Here is an 8,837-nt window from a genome sequence, read left to right on the forward strand (position 1 = left end):
GTTTGTGTAATGAAAAATAAGTCTGTTAATAGATAAGATTTACTAAAGATGATATTTTGATACATCTATCAAATAATGTGTGTGAATAAGGAAATGAAATTGAATAAGGATATTAAATGTAGCAGGGGAGAGGTGGGGAGATTTTATTCGTTTGGAAAAGCTCATATGTTTCTTGAAAACAGTTATCATAATAAACTTGCTTTATTTTTGACTTCAGATATAAGTGATCGTATTGCTTTGCGATTGCGTTTACCTTTAATGTATATATGGGATTTATGAATTTTTTGTTCGTGTGTTTGTGAGAAATTCTATTTTCGCTGAGTACATTTAATCACGTTGGTATCAGTTTATTCTTGTTGATGTAATTAAATATATTTGTTCTTCGATTAGGACATTTCCTGAAGAATGTAGAGATGAAAGACATGAAATTCTGATTAGGGCTTGTGAAATTTCGTAAGGCTCCTTTCTCAGATAGGTGAGTGCTTCGTCATGTCGCTGCGGTGTAAGTATACATTAAATCATTATTTTTAAAAAGAAAGAAGAAACGGATGTATTGAAATGTAATATTTGAAATGATTAAATTTCGTGTGACGTTTTTATTTGACGTCATACGAATGTAGAATAAAACCATTGAACAGAGTGAAGTGTGTGAAGTAGACCTTTACGAATTGTGTTGTGCTCATCTGTGTATTAGAAGAGATTGTCAGCATACTGAAACTCTACGTTTTAGTAAGATAAAACATAGTTGCTATTCTCTCTTTCTTTCTCTTTTAATCATCTCTAAGGTGCTACCTAATTTCTATAGATAGTGATTATTTGAATTATTATACGTATTAGCATTTCACGTTGTAATTCCTCATTTGAATTAACTTTTCTTGTCTGTCTTTAAAATATAATTTGAAATGGAGTCCCTATTACATAACCATTCAGTTCATTTTCCTATACTTCAGGCTGATGGAACTCCAGCTACTTTGTTTACACAATCTAAGTATTACCAAGGGAATTATGGTGTCTTATGTTCCTTTAAAGAGTATGTACCATCATATTCAGAAAAGAAAGATATTGAAATTAGAAATTTGTACACGCAATCCCGTTATCAGCGATGGTTTTTGATTTATATTACCCCTGCTAGCATTGACTTTCAGGAAATGCTAGAGTTAGGAGGACATAGATATTTTTTATCCGTAGTGTCATCACTTATCAAAACTTGCTGGCCATTACGTGATGCAACTTTTTTTCGCATTAAAGGTTCATCTGAAAAATTTCAGATTTGTGCAATTTATCAAGGTGTGGGTAATCAGATACAGCTACAGGAACGATTAGCCAGATATAAGTGTAGGTGCATCTTTAATAGTGTAATTCAAATTGCGGACCTATTGTCAACATGTGAAGAAATGTGTAAGAATGCATCATGCATTATATCACAGAATACTACACTGATAGACCTATCCGCTTTCGCAGATTTGTTCAAAAAACGTAACACATGGCTAATGTAATTTGTCATCTGAATTACCTTTTCTTGTTTGTCTTAAAAGCAATACATCTTCACGGGTAATCACTTAACGTACGGACAGCTAAGAAAAAGTATTCTTCAGTTGAGAAAATTTCTTTTCCTATTACAGTACCAATTTGACAAGCTATCAAATTATGACTATTCCAAAGATAACGTGACAAGAAAAACAGATTAATTCATTTGTTCCCAAGTTAATGCGAAAAAGAAAATTTGTCAACTATAGAATACTTTCTTTTTCGTTTGTACAGAAAGATTATATGACTCAGATTTTTGTCTCATATATCATCGGAGATATTCTGATTCTTTTAGAATAGAATGCAATTTAATATAATATTTCCATGGATATAGTGTTTAGCATTGAGTTATTCAGGTTTATTATTTAGTTTACTTTTACGTTATTATATGTAGGAATTTATTTTCTTGTTCTTTGACACTACTTGCTGAAAACAATACATATTCGCGTCAAATCACTTAGAGCACGTATTTTCTGTGTAGGAAACTTGAGTTCGACTCTTGATTGATTCCAATTTAATCTGTAGATTCATGTTTCGTATAGCCTCGAGATATTCTGATTCTTGTAGAATAGAATGAATTTTAAATGTAATATTGACCTGATTATAGTGTTTAGCATTGTATTATATATTCCATAGCTAGTTATTTAATTAAGCATTGTATTATATATTCCATAGCTAGTTATTTAATTACTATTACTGTTAGTATATGTAGGACTTTATTTCTTGCTCTTTAAAATTACGGAAAGAATTCATTTTATAAGTATAGTATTTATATAGTTTAATAGTAGTGATTTTTGATTATTATTTCAGTGCTTATTTAAGCGATATTTTCGTAACGTAGATAGTATTAGTATTGGAATTAATTATTTCATTGTTTTTCGTGGATGTACGTGTCTATATTATGGGAAACCTGAGTTCGACTCTTGATGATAATTAGTGTAGATCGAATTCCACGTTAGGCTGTAGATTTACGTCTTATATAATCAAATCAAATCTAATCCTTCTAGACTAAGTTTTTCAAAGAATTGATAATGAATGGGGAATTTATTTACCTCTAATGTGATACTTAATTGCTAAAAATAGTGATTATTTAAATTCTTATACGTATTATCATTTGAATTACGTTTTTCTTGTTTGTCTTAAAATAGAATTTGAAATGAAGTTCCTCATACATAACTGTTCAGTTCATTTTCCTAAACTACAAATGGATGGAATTCCAGCTACTTTGTTTACAAAATCTAAGTATTACCAAGGGATTTATGGAGTCTTATGTTACTTTAAAGAGTGTGTAACATTATATTCAGAAAAAACGATATTGAAATTAGTAATGCGAAAAAGAAAATTTGTCAATTATAGAATTCTTTCTTTTTCGTTTGTACAGAAAGATTATATGGCTCAGATTTTTGTCTGATATATCGTCGGAGATATTCTGATTCTTTTAGAATAGAATGCAATTTAATATAATATTTCCTTGGATATAGTGTTTAGCATTGAGTTATACAGGTTTATTATTTAGTTTACTATTACGTTATTATATGTAGGAATTTATTTTCTTGTTCTTTGACACTACTTGCTGAAAACAATACATATTCGCGTCAAATCACTTAGAGCACGTATTTTCTGTGTAGGAAACTTGAGTTCGACTCTTGATTGATTCCAATTTAATCTGTAGATTCATGTTTCGTATAGCCTCGAGATATTCTGATTCTTGTAGAATAGAATGAATTTTAAATGTAATATTGACCTGATTATAGTGTTTAGCATTGTATTATATATTCCATAGCTAGTTATTTAATTAAGCATTGTATTATATATTCCATAGCTAGTTATTTAATTACTATTACTGTTAGTATATGTAGGACTTTATTTCTTGCTCTTTAAAATTACGGAAAGAATTCATTTTATAAGTATAGTATTTATATAGTTTAATAGTAGTGATTTTTGATTATTATTTCAGTGCTTATTTAAGTGATATTTTCGTAACGTAGATAGTATTAGTATTGGAATTAATTATTTCATTGTTTTTCGTGGATGTGCGTGTCTATATTATGGGAAACCTGAGTTCGACTCTTGATGATAGTTAATGTAGATTGAATTCCACGTTAGGCTGTAGATTTACGTCTTATATAATCAAACCTAGTCCTTCTAGACTAAGTTTTTCAAAGAAATTGATAATGAATGTTTGGATTACAAGTTAATCTGTAGATTCATGTTTCGTATAGCATCGAGATATTCTGATTATTGTAGAATAGAATGAATTTTAAATGTAATATTTACCCGAATATAGTGATTAGCATTGTATTATATATTCGGTAGCTAGTTATTTAGTTACTATTACTGCTAGTATATGTAGGGCTTTATTTCTTGCTCTTTAACATTACGGGAAGAAATCATTTTATAAGTATAGTATTTATATAGTTTAATAGTAGTGATTTTGATTATTATTTCAGTGCTTTTCGACTATCGATGATAGATAATGTAGTACGTATTCCACGTTGATTTGTAGATTTATGTCTTATATAATCAAACCTAGGCCTTCTAGACTAAGTTTTTCAAAGAATTGATAATGAATGGGGAATTTAATCAACTCTAAAGTGGTATCTAATTGCTATAGATAGTGATTATTTAAATTCTTATACGTATTATCATTTGAATTACGTTTTTCTTGTTTGTTTTAAAATAGAATTTGAAATGAAGTTCTTCGTACATAACTATTCAGTTCATTTTTCTAAACTACAAACGGATGGAATTCCAGCTACTTTGTTTACACAATCTAAGTATTACCAAGGGAATTATGGTATCTTATGTTCCTTTAAAGAGTATGTACCATTATATTTAGAAAAAACGATATCGAAATTAGAAATTTGTACACGCAACCCCGTTATCAGCAATGGTTTTTGATTTACATTACCCTGCTAGCATTGACCTTAAGGAAATGTTAGAGTTAGGAGGATATAGATATTTTTTATCCGTAGTGTCATCACTTATCAAATCTTGTTGACCATTATGTGATGCAACTTTTTTTTCGCATTAAAGGTTCGTCTGAAAAAAAATTCAGATTTGTGCAATTTTTCAAAGTTTGGTAGTCAGATATAGCTACAGAAACGATTAGCCGGATATAAGTGTAGGCACATCTTTAATAGTGTAATTCAAATTGCGGACCTAATGTCAACATGTACAGAGCTATGTAAGAATGCATCATGTATTATATCACAGAATATTACATTGCTACTCCTTCTGTATATAGGATAGGTCAGTGTTTCTTTCTATACATATATGCTATCTTTTGTTGTTCAGCATTACGTCACTTGATGTGAGATCATCACATTAACACTTCTCACTTTTAATATTTATCTTTACACGTATGTAGTTCATTCATTAAAAAAGTAAACTTGCGATGTTTAACAATGATGATGATGAGCGTGTACAATAGATTTCAATCTTTTAATGGTGTCATTCATTTTTAATGTTAAACTTTCGTTTTGAAAGTAATTAATTTTCAGCAGCGGGTGAGGAGCGCTGCTGCACTCTACAAAACTCCTCAAGAAGCCAATATTATCACCCTGAGGAAATGCAAGGTGATTTCTGTACTTTTAAAAATAATTACTTTCAAAACCCTTTTGTGCTTTCCTCTTTTATCTTTTCATTTGCTTTTCATTATTTCACTGTACTTCAAAGGTAGCACTTAGTCATTTCCCTTACCTTTCCATGTATATGCAACTATATATAGTATTTTACTCAACATTATGCGTATATATATATATATATATATATATATATATATATATATATATATATATATGAAGAAGAAATGAAAACAGGATTATCTTGCGTTTAAACCTGTTAGAATATGAACTGCTCAAAGGAATGTGACGCATCTATCTTTTAGCAATAGGTAAGTTTTAAATATCTGTTTTCAATAACAGATAAATAATTACTTTTTATTTAAAATAAAATACTTGTTTTCTTTCAAGGAACAATTCATGTTCACCACGTAAATTAACGATTCATTCTTGTTTCTTTACAGTACACTTTAAAAGAGGATACGTCTTCAAGAGACACTGAATCAAGATTTTCTACGATCAAACAGGTACGAAGACGAAACACTGATCAAAGATCATCTCTCTCTCTCTATCTCTCTTTTACAAATAAATAAGTTTTATAGCTTTCTTTCGGATAAAAAAAAAAGATCCATAACTGCTTTTCGTCTTTTAGAATATGTATGATAATATTAATAATTACTTATTTCTTTTAGGTAAAACATTTGCTTCTTTTTTTTACAAAATTCAAAACGAAGTATTGAAATTATATAAGTTACCACCGGGAATTGAATTCGTGTGTTACAAGAATAAGTCAAATGCATACAGATGCAATATTCAATGGAACGGTTATTTGCTTTAAAGAAGAGAAAACTATTGGTTAGTATAGGAATATTGATAAAAAATACCATTGGTAAAAAATATATAGTATTAACTGTACGAATTTCTTTTCTAAAAAATAAGAAAGAAGGAAGGAAAGAAAAGTTAACTTTGACTTTTCGTGCTAAGAAAATATAGTTTAACGTTTTGATCAACACCGAAGCTATGTGAGTCATAAATTATTGTAGTATTTCAAGAAGTAAACTGGAGTTATTGAATGAATAATTAGATTGCATATTGACTGAAATTGCGATCTTTACTGGTATCAAATGGTATTTGCTTAAGAGAAAAGACAATTAATGATAGGTATTGTTTTATTTAGGATTTTTATATCTTCTTAAAATATGAAGATTGTTAGTGTTGCAATTATAGTTACTTGTTTTTCTTCCAGGAAACAAGTTCATGTTCACCGCGTAAAGTAACTGATTATTCTTGTTTCTTTACAGTACACTTTAAAAAAGAGGATACGTCTTTAAGAGACGCTGAAAACTACCTGAAGCAACATTTTCTACGGTCAAATCTGATCGAAGACGAAACACTGATCAAAGAGCAGTGACGCAACTCTCTCTCTTTTACGAATAGGTAAGTTTTATCTTTCTTTCAGATAAAAAAAAAGATCCATATCTGCTTTTCGTCTTTTAAAATATGTATGATAATATTAATATTTACTTATTTCTTTTAGGTGAAACATTTGCTTCTTTTTATTTTTAAGTTAAGATAAAGAAAAACCTATAGATACGGTGTTTTGTTCATTAGAATACATTATTCGTAAAACCTTTTTTCTTGCAAGATACAATCATTAGAGATTCAAACTGCACGAATAGGTTACTGCGGTTCGTTAAAGATATTAATAACATTCAATACCAAAGATGTATGAGATGTAAACCTATATTTACAAGATTCAAACGGGGAATTGAAATGATATAAGCTACTATCAGGAATTGAACTCAGATGTTCCAAGTATAAGTCAAATGTATACAGTTGCAATATTCACCGGTACGGTTGTTTGCTTTTAAAAAAGAGAAAACTATTAGTTAGTATAGGAATATCGTTGGTAAAAAATGATAGTTTATAGTATTTGCTTTAAAAAAAGAGAAAACTATTAGTTAGTATAGGAATATCGTTGGTAAAAAATGATAGTTTATAGTATTAACTGTACGAATTTCTTTTTTAAAAATAAGAAAGAAGGAAGGATGGAAGTAAAAAAGTTAATTTTGATTTTTCGTGCTAAGTAAATATAGTTTAACGTTTTGTTCAACATCGGTGCTATGTGAGTCATAATTATTGTAGTATTTCAAGAACTAAACTAGAGTTTCGAATTAATAATTAAATTGCATGAAGATGTGATATTTACTGTTATCGTGTGGTATTTGCTTAAGAGAAAAGAAAACTAATGAATAGGTGTTGTTTTTATACTATACTATGCTCAAATTAAGAAACGAATTGACATTTAGAGAAAAACTGTTATTCTGTTGTCACAATCATGAGTAGGCCACTAAGGCATCCTCTACAACTTTACCCTCTCTAATGGAAAATAATTTTAAGAGGACAATTCAGTGATATACTCATTATGAGGCAACAGAGTAACAGTTTTTGTCTAAATGTCAATTCGTTTCTTATTTTGAACAGAGTATAAGAAAATGTACATACAATGAAAGAATGTCAAGAATACTTGTTATTTCTCGTTCTTGTTCTTTCTCATTACGGGAAGAAATAATTTTATAAGTATAGTATGTTGCTATAAGATAAGTGTACTTTTTGAAGATTAGTTTATATTTTCTGATAATAAAAATTTGTATTTCTTTATTTCCAGAAAAGATGATGCCATTCCCCCGTAGTGTTGCAATGACCATTGTAGGGTATTGTGAAGATAAAATCAGAAGAAGAGGAAACAAAAAGATGTACTATATTTCTAGTGTCTGTCCAAACAATAAATTGATAAAAAGAAGATGGCACACATACGATGTTTGTGTCAATGTGATGCTATTAGAACTTTATCAAAAGGAAAAAAAGAAAGAGAAAGTGTAGATAAAACGATTTTGGGGGTAAAATGAGACTTAGAGGGTAAGTGTATGCGAAACCAAAGTGAAATGATAAAAGAAAAGAAATGGTTAAAGGTGAAGTGATATTTGGACTACCATAAAAAGCCAAAATGAAGAAAAATGAAAGAAAATTGTAAATATTTGTGTATATATACATATATTAAAATAAAAAGAAAAGGAATTTAAATTCCCTGTAGATAAAATTTGTTGTGAAATTCATGCTTTCATCCCATTTAATTCTATACGCTGATACCTCTTATCGAGAAAGGTCATATTTGTGAAACGTATCTTTATTTGTTCAGGGTCTTTACATAATGTACAAACCTATTACATTTTAGGTTTGAGGAGTGTGGTGTCTCACTGATAGAGGATTTACAGCCAGTACTTCATTTTTTCAAATGTTCGATTCTCGATGATGGAGAGAGAGAGAGATAGAGGGAGCATTGAACACTTGAAAGCATTATATTGCTTCGAAATGAAGAGCTTCGAACAATGTATATCATATGCTACGCTAAAATCAATACGAAGTGCCATATATGTGAAATTCTTTTTTTATGCAAGGATTAATTCAACTCTAAATCGTGAAGTACTTTTACTTTTATTAAAGTGTAAAATTTCCAAACAAATATACAATGTTACTCTTGTGCAGATCACATCTTTGCAATCTGTTCCTACCTCAATCCGAGTTCATGTTAATAGGTAATTGTGATAAACAAAAACTGTGAGCATTAGTTCACCTGTTTACTTCTACTTTGTTCATTCCTGTATTTTTTATTTTTATGTTTGTTATTTTTCTAAAGCAATTATGTCAGGTTAGAAGAACATGAATCTTTTTCTTTCTAGTACGTGT

General features: G+C 29.3%; 1 long non-coding RNA gene across 1 annotated transcript; it reads left to right on the top strand.

The window, feature by feature from the left end:
- The first annotated feature begins 566 nt into the window (after nt 1–566).
- On the top strand, nt 567–8,227 carry LOC145662537 (uncharacterized). Its single transcript, XR_014127063.1, has 3 exons — nt 567–5,617; nt 6,392–6,527; nt 7,759–8,227. It is a non-coding gene; the product is annotated as an uncharacterized LOC145662537 (long non-coding RNA).
- The last annotated feature ends 610 nt before the right edge of the window (nt 8,228–8,837 follow it).

Source organism: Thermobia domestica, chromosome 10 (genome assembly GCF_964235325.1).
Source record: "Thermobia domestica chromosome 10, izTheDome1.hap1.1, whole genome shotgun sequence".
NCBI classification, from domain to species: domain Eukaryota; kingdom Metazoa; phylum Arthropoda; class Insecta; order Zygentoma; family Lepismatidae; genus Thermobia; species Thermobia domestica.